Here is a 12,513-nt window from a genome sequence, read left to right on the forward strand (position 1 = left end):
CACCTCCAGGTTGTGTAAGGGCTATTTGACTAAGAATGATAGTTATGGGGTGCTACGCCAGATGACCTGGTCTCAACAGTCACCAGACCTGAACCCAATCGAGATGGTTTGGGGTGAGCTGGACCGCAGAGTGAAGGCAAAATGGCCAACAAGTGCTAAGCTTCTCTGGGAACTCCTTCAAGACTGTTGGAAAACCTTTTCCGGTGACTACCTCTTGAAGCTCATCAAGAGAATGCCAAGAGTGTGCAAAGTAGTAATGAAAGCAAAAGGTGGCTACTTTGAAGAACCTAGAATATAAGACATATTTTCAGTTGTTTCTCACTTTTTTAAGTATTTCTTTCCACATGTTTTAATTCATAGTTTTGATGCTTTCAATGTGAATCTACAATTTTTTAGAGTCATGAAAATATAGAAAACTCTTTGAATGAGGAGGTGTGTCTAAACTTTTGGTCTGTACTGTATATTAGGCTTTTTTCACATGTCAGTGATTCTGGTACATATGTGACAGTTTTTATTCCTTTTTAGAATCATGGACTTACACAGACCCATTAAAATCAATGGGTCTGCGTACAAATCAGTGATTTTTCACTGACCGTGTCTCTGTGCGGTGTACACACGTGTCTGTGATTTACGCACAGAGACATGTCAGTTTTTTTCTGGCATCACTGAGGTCCCACGGACCACACTTTACCTAACCTCTGTGTTTAGCTATCACCCCATATCACTCTCATCTATGCCTCAAAACAACTGTAAAAGCATGTAGATATGGAACTGTCCTCCCACCTCTTCTCCTGCTCCCTCTTTGACCAGTGACAATCTGGTTTCTGACCACATTGTTCCACTGAAACTGCCCTAACTAAAGTCACCAATGACCTACTAACCGCCAAAGCCAAATGACACTACTCTGTCCTCCTCCCCCTACACCTGTCATCTGTCTTTAACATTGTGGACCATTCCCTCTGGCTACATATTCTCTATCTTTTGGTATCACATACTTGGCACTATCCTGGATCACTTCATATCAAACAGACCAGAAGGTCTCCCTCTCTCATACCACCTATCTGTTGGTGCCCCCCAAGGTTCTTATTTCTTTTTCCCACACTCACATACAAGATTTCTCCTGTGCCTTCCCCATACTCTGGAACTCTCTAATCCAACACATCAGACTCTCAGCTATAATGGAAACCTACAAAAGGAACCTGAAGACCCACCTCTTCAGACAAGCCTACAACCTGCAGTAACCCTCAGTCAACTATAGCATCGCATGACCCACTCTACCGTCGTATTCTGTTTCCTCACCCCTTCCCTATAGACTGTGAGCCCTCACAGGCAGGGTTCTCTCTCCTTCTGTACCAGTCTGTGCCTTGAATTGTTTATGATTATTGTACTTGGCTATGTATGCCCCTTGTTCATATGTAAAGTGCCATGGAATAAATGGCGCTATAATGATAAATAATAATAATAATCTATATATATAATTGCCTTATTCTGTCTGTCTGTCTGTCATGCTCCAAAATTGTGTCACCGTGACATGTCCTTACGGTGACACAAAGCTGATTGGCCGCTGGGCTCGCCATGGCCCCGCCCCCCACACGGATTGGCCTCTCGCCCTGGCTCTCTGCAGGCCCCGCCCCCTCACGCAATGCACGCTCGCTCTGGCCCAACTGACACGGAGCTCCGATTCCCAGGTGAGTACACACACACATCAGATCACACTCACTCTCACACTCACTCTCACACACACCTCACACATCACAACATGCTGGGATATCGCTTGCTTCTACACCAGCTCCGTCAGGATCCCGGCAGCGCCAGACATAACCTTGCGATGCTGGGATCTTGACGGAGGCCGTGAAAGCTGGTAACCATTATACACATCGGGTAACTAAGGTCCCTTAGTTACCCGATGTGTATCATAGTTACCAGTGTACACCGGCTCACACTCACTCTCACACACACCTCACACACACATCACATCGCATCCACACATCAAGGTCCTGCAGCTGCGGAACATACACACACATAACAGCACACACACACACATACACACACAAATCAGATCACACTCACACACACCTCACACATCACATCGCATCCACATACTCACAGCATCCTGGGATATCGCTTGCTTCTCGGCGGCGATACTGTGCTGTTGTGAGCTTCCAGGACCTGCCGGGGGATCACATGGCCAAAAGCATGTGATATCCCCGGATGTTGTGAGTATCAGCGCGTATGTGCAATATCGTCAGTGTGTGTGTCTTTGTGTGTGAGTGTATGCGATCGGGTGTGTGTGAGTGGATGCGATCGGGTGTGTGTGAGTGGATGCGATCGGGTGTGTGTGAGTGGATGCGATCGGGTGTGTGAGTGTCGGCAGAGGAGCACGGCGTGCTGGAGGAGGCTGGGAGCAGAGAGGCTGATCATGGGGAAGGCTGGGAGGAGAGAGGCTGATGCTGGGGGAGGCTGGGAGGGGGAGGGGGAGGCTGGGACGAGGGAGGCTGATGCTGGTGGAGGCTGATGCTTGGGGAGGCTGATGCTGGGGGAGGCTGGAAGGAGAGAGGCTAATGCTGGTGGAGGCTGATGCTTGGGGAGGCTGATGCTGGGGGAGACTGGGAGGGGAAGGCTGATGCTGAGGGAGGCTGGGAGGAAGGAGGCTGGGAGGAGAGAGGCTGATCCTGGGGAAGGCTGGGAACGGGAGGCTGATGCTGAGGGAGGCTGGAAGGAGAGAGGCTGATGCTGGGGGAGGCTGGAAGGAGAGAGGCTGATGCTGGTGGAGGCTGATGCTTGGGGAGGCTGATGCTGGGGGAGACTGGGAGCGGAAGGCTGATGCTGAGGGAGGCTGGGAGGATGAGGCTGGGAAGAAGGAGGCTGGAAGGAGAGAGGCTAATGCTGGTGGAGGCTGATGCTTGGGGAGGCTGATGCTGGGGGAGACTGGGAGGGGAAGGCTGATGCTGAGGGAGGCTGGGAGGAAGGAGGCTGGGAGGAGAGAGGCTGATCCTGGGGAAGGCTGGGAACGGGAGGCTGATGCTGAGGGAGGCTGGAAGGAGAGAGGCTGATGCTGGGGGAGGCTGGAAGGAGAGAGGCTGATGCTGGTGGAGGCTGATGCTTGGGGAGGCTGATGCTGGGGGAGACTGGGAGCGGAAGGCTGATGCTGAGGGAGGCTGGGAGGATGAGGCTGGGAAGAAGGAGGCTGGGAGGAGAGAGGCTGATCCTGAGGAAGGCTGGGAAGAGGAGGCTGATGCTGAGGGAGGCTGGAAGGAGAGAGGCTGATGCTGGGAGAGGCTGGAAGGAGAGAGGCTGAGGCTGGGAGGAGAGAGGCTGATGCTGGGGAAGGCTGATGCTGAGGGAGGCTGGGAGGGGAAAGCTGATGCTGGGGAAGGCTGGGAGGATGGAGGCTGGGAGGAGAGACGCTGATCCTGGGGAAGGCTGGGAGAGGGAGGCTGATGCTGGAGGAGGCTAGAAGGAGAGAGGCTGATGCTGGCGGAGGCTGATGCTGGGGGAGGCTGGAAGGAGAGAGGCTGATGCTGGTGGAGGCTGATGCTTAGGGAGGCTGGGAGAGGGAAGCTGATGCTGAGGGAGGCTGGGAGGAGGGAGGCTGGGAGAGGTAGGCTGAGAGAAGAGAGGCTGATGCACACACACACACACACACACACACACACGCGCGCGCACTGCACAACACACCACACACACACACACACACACACACACTGGGAACCACAAACAACTGCCCTACACAGACACCCACACACACAGACAACGCTGCACACACACAACACCCAACACACAAACACCGCGGCACACACAAATATACGCACATACCGCACAACACACACATTGCACAAAACATACCTCCCCCCAAAACACACCACACACACACAAACCGCGCAACACACACACAATGCTACAGACACACAGCGCTCCACAAACAACGCAACACACGCAACACACATACAACACCGCTCTCACCCCCGTCACACCCAGACAACACCCAGAACATGTACAGCGCCCTACACAAACACTTGGTAACTACACACAACAACATCTATATATATATATATATATATATATATATATATAACAAAAATCATACATGAACTACACAATACGTAAATTCTAGAATACCCGATGCGTAGAATCGGGCCACCTTCTAGTAATATTAATAATAATAATAACAACATTGTTCTAAGAACAGTCAGCAGTATGTATGGAATTTATCACTGACCGGTAGTGACCTCTGGAGCCTCGATTTGAAAATGTTCTTAGAAAAAGGCTCCACAGGTCACTGCCGGTCAGCAGTATATGCGTAATCTCTCACAAGCATCTGCAGTGACCTATGGAGCCTCATTCTGAGGAAGTTCTCAGAAAGAAGCTTCATAGGAATCAATGAATGTCATGGGACAATACACTTTGGATTACATTGGAATCTCCAGGATTTTTTTAAATAATAAATTGGTGAATGATAGCATGTGGGGGAGTCTTTATTCAAGTAATTTTTTCCAGTGTCTGTGTGTAACTCTTTACTTGCTGGGTTGGTAATGGAGGTGTCTGATGGACTTCCATCCATTACTAACCCCTGGGATTGATGCCAGCTGTCAAGTCACAGCTGACATCAATATCACTAGTACTGCCAACTCACCATGGCAAGAGCAAGGTGTTTCAAATGGATGACCCACTCCTGGGATGGCTGTGTGGTGCTATTTTAAGGTTGAGGTGGGCCAAATAACCATGGGTCTTCCAATCCTGTTAATACCAACCCACAGTTGTCTGCTTTACCTTGGCTGGTAATCAAAAATAGGGGGGACCCTATTCTGTTTTATTTTTTTTAATTGTTTATTTAAATAAATAATTAAAAAAAATGACATGGGATCCCCATCCAAGGAAAGTGGACAGCTTTAGGGTAGCAGCCCCATGCTCTCTGTTTTACCTGTGCTGTTTATCAAAAATAGGCGGGAGCCCATGTCTTTTTTTTACCTTTATTAATCAAAGCAATGTACAGTCATCTGCATGCAACAAAGCTTGTTTATTGGCTGCACTGCAGCCTTTCAACAAACTTTATTAGCATACCAACAGTACCAACGCTCAGAACTCGGACAAGGACTTTTTTTAAATGTCTGTTTGAGTTCAAGTCCCAGACACTCAGTGTCTGGTACGAACCCCTATCTTTACCATTCGGGTTTTCTCATCAATAGAGATTGTACTTCTTTATCAATTATAATTAGTTAAGATCTCCTTCTGAAACAGGTTATTTTTTATATTCAGCTCTCCTGGTTCCTGAAGCTCAACCTCATGTTTTAGGGATTGTGTACCTTAAGCTGATGAAAATTTAAAATATTACTAGTGTATGTGTGGAATATATAACCTTGTTTTAAATTAGAAAATACTTTGATAAAACAAGATTCAAGAAAAGATAATGAGTGCAATTAGAAGAAATGTAATGGGATTAGATAATAGACTTGTAATGTTTCCATTATTGCTTTTTCTAATGATGATGTGCAATTTATAATGTAGTGGTGCAACAATAAGTACAGTAATTGGGTGTGGTTAATTATACAGCAATGGTATGTAATATAGAATCAGTTAGAAAAAATGAAGTGACACTTTGCTTACTTTGCTTGTGTTTAAATTGTAGGATGAATATTGACTAACAAAAAAACAAGTAGCTAGCTACACATTTTAATAATTGCCCATTTTCAAAGGCCACGAGTTGTGCTGACAAGTCTGAGCAGACATCCAGCCTATAGACTCGGTGCAAGAAAGTGACTAGATTAATGATCTCATTATAATTCATTAAAGAGTAGTGAGAGGATGGATGCCTGATTTAATTAGTTTTATTACTGCAGGAAAATGTTTCATAAACCAGGCTCATAGCTATGCATGCTTGGAAAACACAAGAGCGGTAATCAAACTTGATGAGAAGGCTTTCATTAGGAAGCATGACTAAGGGCAACCATAACGGACAAGGGGATATTGAAAAGATGGACATGTCAGTGCATCACACACTAAATTGTCAGTCCAAATGCTGTAATTATATTATGAAAAATTGCAGCAAAGTTTACAGCAGTTAGCTCCGCAGAAGTGCTGACGGAGTAAGAACTGCAATCTGCAATAACAACTTGTGTGAGATTTACTTGTACTATATATATATATATATATATATATATATATATATACAGAGACAGATAAATATATATATAAAAATATATATATATATATATATATAAAAAAAAAAAATATATATATATATATATATATATATATATATATATATATATATATATATATATAGATAGATAAATACATATATATATAGAGCTGGCGGAGTAAGAACTGCAATCTGCAATAACAACTTGTGTGAGAGATACTTGTACTTGTACTATATATATATATATATATATATATATATATATGTATATATATATATATATATATATATATATATATATATATATATATATGTATATATATATATATATATATAATTATCTATCTATATATATATATATATAAACAAATATATTTATATATATATTATTTTGCAAATACATTAGCTGTCATGACAATATTTTAATAAAAATCACAATATTAATTAGTTAATTGGTTCAATAATTATATCAATAATCAATTAAATTAGTTTATGGAGTACAAGAAGATACTGAAAGAAGTGAGATATTTTATACTGTCTTGAACATGAGCAACCAATAAGGAGAGTTATTGCAATTCTAAGCATGACACGATGCTACAATATTAGTCAGGGCATCGTGATATCATCATTATCCTGGTATTAGTTTCAGCTTAGAGAATAAATGAATAAAACCCAGATAACCAGTGTGTCATTTTGCTTCCTCCTTTGTTATTTATTCTCTCTACCAGATATGAGCAGATCAGCTAAAATTTAAATTCTCCTGCTGCTTGGGTTTTACATGGAAATTCAAATTGCAGAAAAGTAATTTTTCGCAAATTGAATGTAACTTATTATACTTTGATATCTCTTGAGATTTCAGAACATAATAAACATAAGATGTAATAAATAATAAAATGTACTTATCCTCACCTCACTGCTCACTTCTGCAGTGTACAGCTTATTGTCACCTGTCCGGTCCTCGACCAATGTTTTCTAACACCACTACGAGCGCGTTGTGACCTTGCATACCCATGCACAGATCCCTCCTAGGCCTCATTAGAGCAAGAAGACAAAATACTTTTTGTCCAATATTGTTACCTAATAGAAATGAATGAACATATTCAAGTAAAATTGAAAGCTACTCAAATTTTACAAAAGTCCACAATCGCCAAAAAGCAATTTATTTTTAATTGCTTCCTGGCTGTCATTTTCCAAACCTTAAAGTTCTATCAAAGTTTTTTAACCCCTTAATGACCTCAGGCAGTAATCTTACATCCTAGCGGTCACAGTGTTAATCTCCCCCTGCTGCTGCTGGCAGCAGGGGAGATCAGCGCACATCACAGCAGATTTATACAGTTGACATGTGTGCCTGCCAGGAATGATCAGAATCGCTATCCACCCGTGCCTTTTAACCCCTTAAATGGTGCTGTCAATAAGTGACAGCGCCATTATAACCACAATTGCGCTGAAAATTTACTTACAGGCCGATACCAGAAGTCACGTGACGTGATCTCGTGACTTCCAGTGGTTGCCATGGTAGCACAGGATAATGTGATGACTCCTGTGCTCCCATGACTAAGGTCCTGTAAACAAACAGCCAAGTGCTGGCTGTTACAGGAGATGATCATTTTTCCCGGTCTGAATGATGGTGCTCTGATCGGAAGAAATGAATGAGCGATCAGACTGCTTATCCTTATAGTCCCCTAGGGGACCTAGTAAAATAAAAAAAAATTTAAAAAAAGTTTTAAAGAATAAAAAAATAAAAAACCTACAAGTTCAAATTACCCCCAATAAAAATGAAAAGGTTAAATAAATAAAACATATACACATATATCGCCACGTTCAGAAACGCCCAATCTATCAAAATATTAAATCAATTAATCTGATTGGTAAATGGTATAGCAGGAAAAAAATTCCAAATGCCAAAACTACGTTATTTTAGTTGCCACAAATTTTGTGCAATGCAATAACAGGTGATCAAAACATAGCATCTGTGAAAAATGATACGGTTAAAAAGTCAACTCGAGATGCAAAAAATAAGCCATTACTGAGCCATAGATGCCGAAAAATGAGAATGCTATGGGTGGTGAAAAATGGGGTAAAACATACACAACTTTTTTCGGAGAAACTTCTGATTTTTTTAACCCCTTAGATAAAAGTAAACCTACTCATGTTTGGAGTATAAGAACTCACACCAACATGAGGCATCACAGTGACACATTAGTTTTACCCTATAGTGAACACTGTTAATAAAATATCTTAAATCTTTTGCAATTTTTCTGCATTTGGCATTTTTTTGCTATTTTCCAATACATCATATGGTAAAACGTTTGGCTTCATTTAAAAGTACAGCTCGTTCTGCAAAAAACGAGCCATAACATGACCATATTGACTTAAAAATAAAAAAGTTACGTCTTTCGGAAGAAAAATGGCAAAAAAAACCGTGAAGGGGGTAATAAAGTACTTACATTCAAGTAATGGTCACCTCTCTGTCCCTACACCTATCCGCTCCTCACCTTCACCTATCCAGCACATCTTCTTATCACCACTACTCATGCTAAAATAATGGGACTTCTCGCAACATAGACACCCAACATCACAATGCACAGCTTTCATGAACTTGCCAGAACTGCCCCGTGAGAAGCCGAGGGAGTCAACGCTTGTGGCGGTGATAAGAAGATGTGATGAGGACTGGACTGGAGATGATGAGAAAGGAGGGGATGGAGAGGTGATAGAAACTGTGAGTAAATATTCTTACTATGTTTTAACATTTTGATGGATCTTTACGTAGCTATTTTGTTGATTCCACAAGGAAGCAAATAAAAAATTGCATTAACTTTTTTTGTATTTGAGCAGAATTTAGTTCCAATAAACCATGTGTTATGAGGGCTGCCTGTTTGTAAATAATATGTAATGAAATTTACAAACGTAGCCCGGGGGTCAATGATGCAGCGAGAAATGCTGCTGCTAAAAAACCCAGAGGCGAGGAAGATATAAATAATAATAGTGTAGCACTAGCACTACCTGTGTAATGCCACACAGGAGTGTAGGAGAAAATGGCGATAACCCCTGTTTACATCACAGGGATTATGCAAAATAAAACTAAGTCGCTGTAACCTCTGTTAGCATCCACAGAGGCTACACACAAAAGGAAGAACAAGCTGAAGGTGAATGCACACCGTGTAGTAAATGCCTCCGCTTAGGTGACTACTGGACAGTGGAGTAACCTTCTCACTATCGGTGTGTGCGGTACCTGCCTAGCAGTCTGCTCTAATGTGCAGAGTACCCCTCTTGCTGAAGCCAGACTGCAATCACACACAGTACCTGCCTAAGCTACCTGTTCTTGTTGCGGAGTAACCCTCTCGCAGGACAACAGGCAGCAGTAAGCACAGCACCTACCTAAGCGACCTGCACTAGTTGTGGAGTTACCCTCTCGCTGGACTATAGGTCACAGAATAGCTGGAAGCTAAAATGGTGGATGAGCACATGGAGCCAAGATGGCGGTCATCCACACATATTCACCAGCAAACAAAGAATGATCTAAGCATGCTGTCACGCTTGCAGCTGCACTATTTAAAGGATAAGCCACGCCCCCGGCCACATCACCTATGATGTCACCTGCCGGCCAATCAGATGGTGCACATCATCAGGTCTGCTGATGCTAGACCACCAATCACCACCTGCCATGTAGCGGGCTTGCTCAGTGCCACGAATTTTGGACTTAAACTCTGGAGACCTTGTTTTCCACAACTGAGCATGCTCCACAGCATTCACTATGCTGTCAGGAACAAAATCTCCACTAAGAGCCTGAATATCCCTTGCCCAGGCTGGGTGTTGGGTTTAACAGTAAAGCTAAGCAGCAGTTCCAGTGGCCAGAACTGAATGGGAGACCATTGGAACCAAAGCTTCATTGGACTCAGCTTCAGAACCAAAAACTACCTGATGCTTAACATTATGTTTATCCAGCTATACTCTCTACCATTCTGATTTTCACATCATATACAGATGACCAAAGCTTATCAAGAATTGACAACTCAAGGATTGTAGTCAGCCATATTGGTCATTTTGCATTTCTCTGGACATCTGTAAGTAAAAGAGTAAAAGCTCATGGACACAAATGCAAAAATGGTAACAGGACCCTTATTTACCATGTGCCATTCACCATGGTTTCTTCTTTTGTCACACTAGGGCCCTCAAAACCATTTAAGAATCCAGGGAATTCCCTGTCTGGAAACACCTTTAAGACTCAGAAAATTGATAGCTACATTAAAATTGATTAAAATTGATAGCTTCATGAAGACAATGTATATTTTAATTACAGCAGGTAGCAGACAGGAAAACAATTCTTCATCATAATGCAAGAGATGAAACATAGGGAAACATTTTAGCAAGAAAGAGGAGGCGTTCATTTTTGGGGTTGAGACTTGGGTAACTTTGCATCCATGGTTTGCAATATTTGGGCACTATGATGCATTATTTATATTGGAAAAATACAGAAACTTGAATGTTGAATAGCACTGCAGCATTTGGCTGTGTGTGCACTATATATTACTATGTGACCAGAGTATGTTTACTTTGGCAAAGTATAGTACTATTTGGGTACATTATGCTATTACTTGTCTGTAGTGGTGCAATCTAATGCACATGTTTGGCTCAATGTATGTACAATTAGGTACTATATAAAAATTGCTTGCAATATAGAAGAGAATCTATAACTAAATTGTTGCGAACAAAGAATTTTTAGTCGTGGTTCTAAAAGTGTACAAACTTCTGATGTTTTGGTCAGAGACCTTTACCAAACATACATCTATGGGCGAACCGCGACTAAATGCATATAAAGAAAATGTCACTTGTGGAGATGCGATCTGCGTCAATATGGTGCTGTGCACATGGGCGTACCCAGCGAGGGGCAGGTGGGGCAGCTGCCCCCCCATAGAAGCAGGGGCACGCACCTATTATGACCTGTCTTTGTCAGGTAGCGGGTGCATCAGGCAGCGCAGGTGGTGAGGAGAGGACAGGGCGGAATGGTGCACCGGCAACCGCCACCCCCTAGTACCACAGGGCAGGCTGAACGCTGCTCCCGCAGCTGCTACTAGTAGGAACTGGAAAATCCCGTCCTCAGTGAGTGCCTGCTGCCCGCTCTGCACTGCAACTCAGCACTGCGGGTACTGGACTGGAGTGATGACATTGACATCATCACTCTGCGCCCTGTTGTGTTGAGTCCTGCAGTGCAGAGTGGCCGGCACAGTCACAAGCTGGGGAGACTGCTGGGAGGCTGAGCTGCTACCACAAGTAAAAAAAAAATGTAAATATTAAATCAGACAGTCTGTGGGTCTTGGGAGCTGTTGTATATGATGGGGGGCTGAATATGGGAGCACTATGGGGGGCCTTATATGAGATACAGCCCCCCATAGGGCTCCTACCATGTGAGCCCTATGGAGGGGCTGTATGTGATATGGGAGCCCTATGAGGGGCTGTATATGACATGGGAGCCCTGTGGGGGGCTGTATATGAGATGGGAGCCCTAAGTGGGGACTGTATATGAGATGGGAGCCCTAAGGGGGGACTGTATATGAGATGGGAGCCTTATAGGGGGCTGTATACAGTATGTGTTTGTGGGGGGCTCTAGGACCCAGAAGCACCATGTGACCGGTGACGTTGCCCGGTCACATGGTGCTGTTTAAGGTCCTGCTCCAGGTCCTGCGCTGCATAAATGCAGAAATACGCAGCATGTAAATGCACCTTTTTCTTTAAAACAACTAATATTTCGAATTTATTCCAGTTATAATTTATTAATTTACCTTCTTATTTACATTTAGAAGACATTGAGGCTGCCTAAATGAATATAAGAAACTGGTTCCAAAAAGGTAAGTTAAGTAATTTCTGTAGGAAATGAAATTGAGAGGAAGCAACCCAGCCTAGAGATCATGTTTAACCATACATTCCCTGTTTTCCAATAGGTCTATAATAGTGATCACTGATGAGCGAGTGTAATCATTACTATTCGCTATTCTCATTATTCGTTATTCGGCCAGTAAATAGTTAAAATATTCGTATCATTCACCTTTTCCATTCTAATATTTTACAACCTGAACGACCATGGCTTGCCCTCCCCTAGTTTTGATCCTGGGTACGCCCAAGGCTGTGCGCACATTAAACACGTTTGTGCACTTTTCAAACAAACTTTAAAAGTTATTTGTTTGCAACATATTTTAAGTGCCGGAATCTCTTCCACATTATGATATAACGTGGGATCCCAACTGAGCACCTACGATCTCCAGGAGTGCCATATTTCCCATCTTTAGAAATTGCACACCATAACCTGAACATCCTGTTTCTACATTTGGCAAATTATGTTATTTGTTCACATTATGGATTTATTTTGGGCATTATGA

General features: G+C 43.1%; 1 protein-coding gene across 2 annotated transcripts in view; it reads right to left on the minus strand.

Annotated features, from left to right (window-relative positions):
• Positions 1-12,513, minus strand: part of CCSER1 (coiled-coil serine rich protein 1) — a 1,289,205-nt gene that overhangs the window by 159,787 nt on the left and 1,116,905 nt on the right. The window lies entirely within an intron of this gene.

Source organism: Anomaloglossus baeobatrachus, chromosome 1 (genome assembly GCF_048569485.1).
Source record: "Anomaloglossus baeobatrachus isolate aAnoBae1 chromosome 1, aAnoBae1.hap1, whole genome shotgun sequence".
NCBI classification, from domain to species: domain Eukaryota; kingdom Metazoa; phylum Chordata; class Amphibia; order Anura; family Aromobatidae; genus Anomaloglossus; species Anomaloglossus baeobatrachus.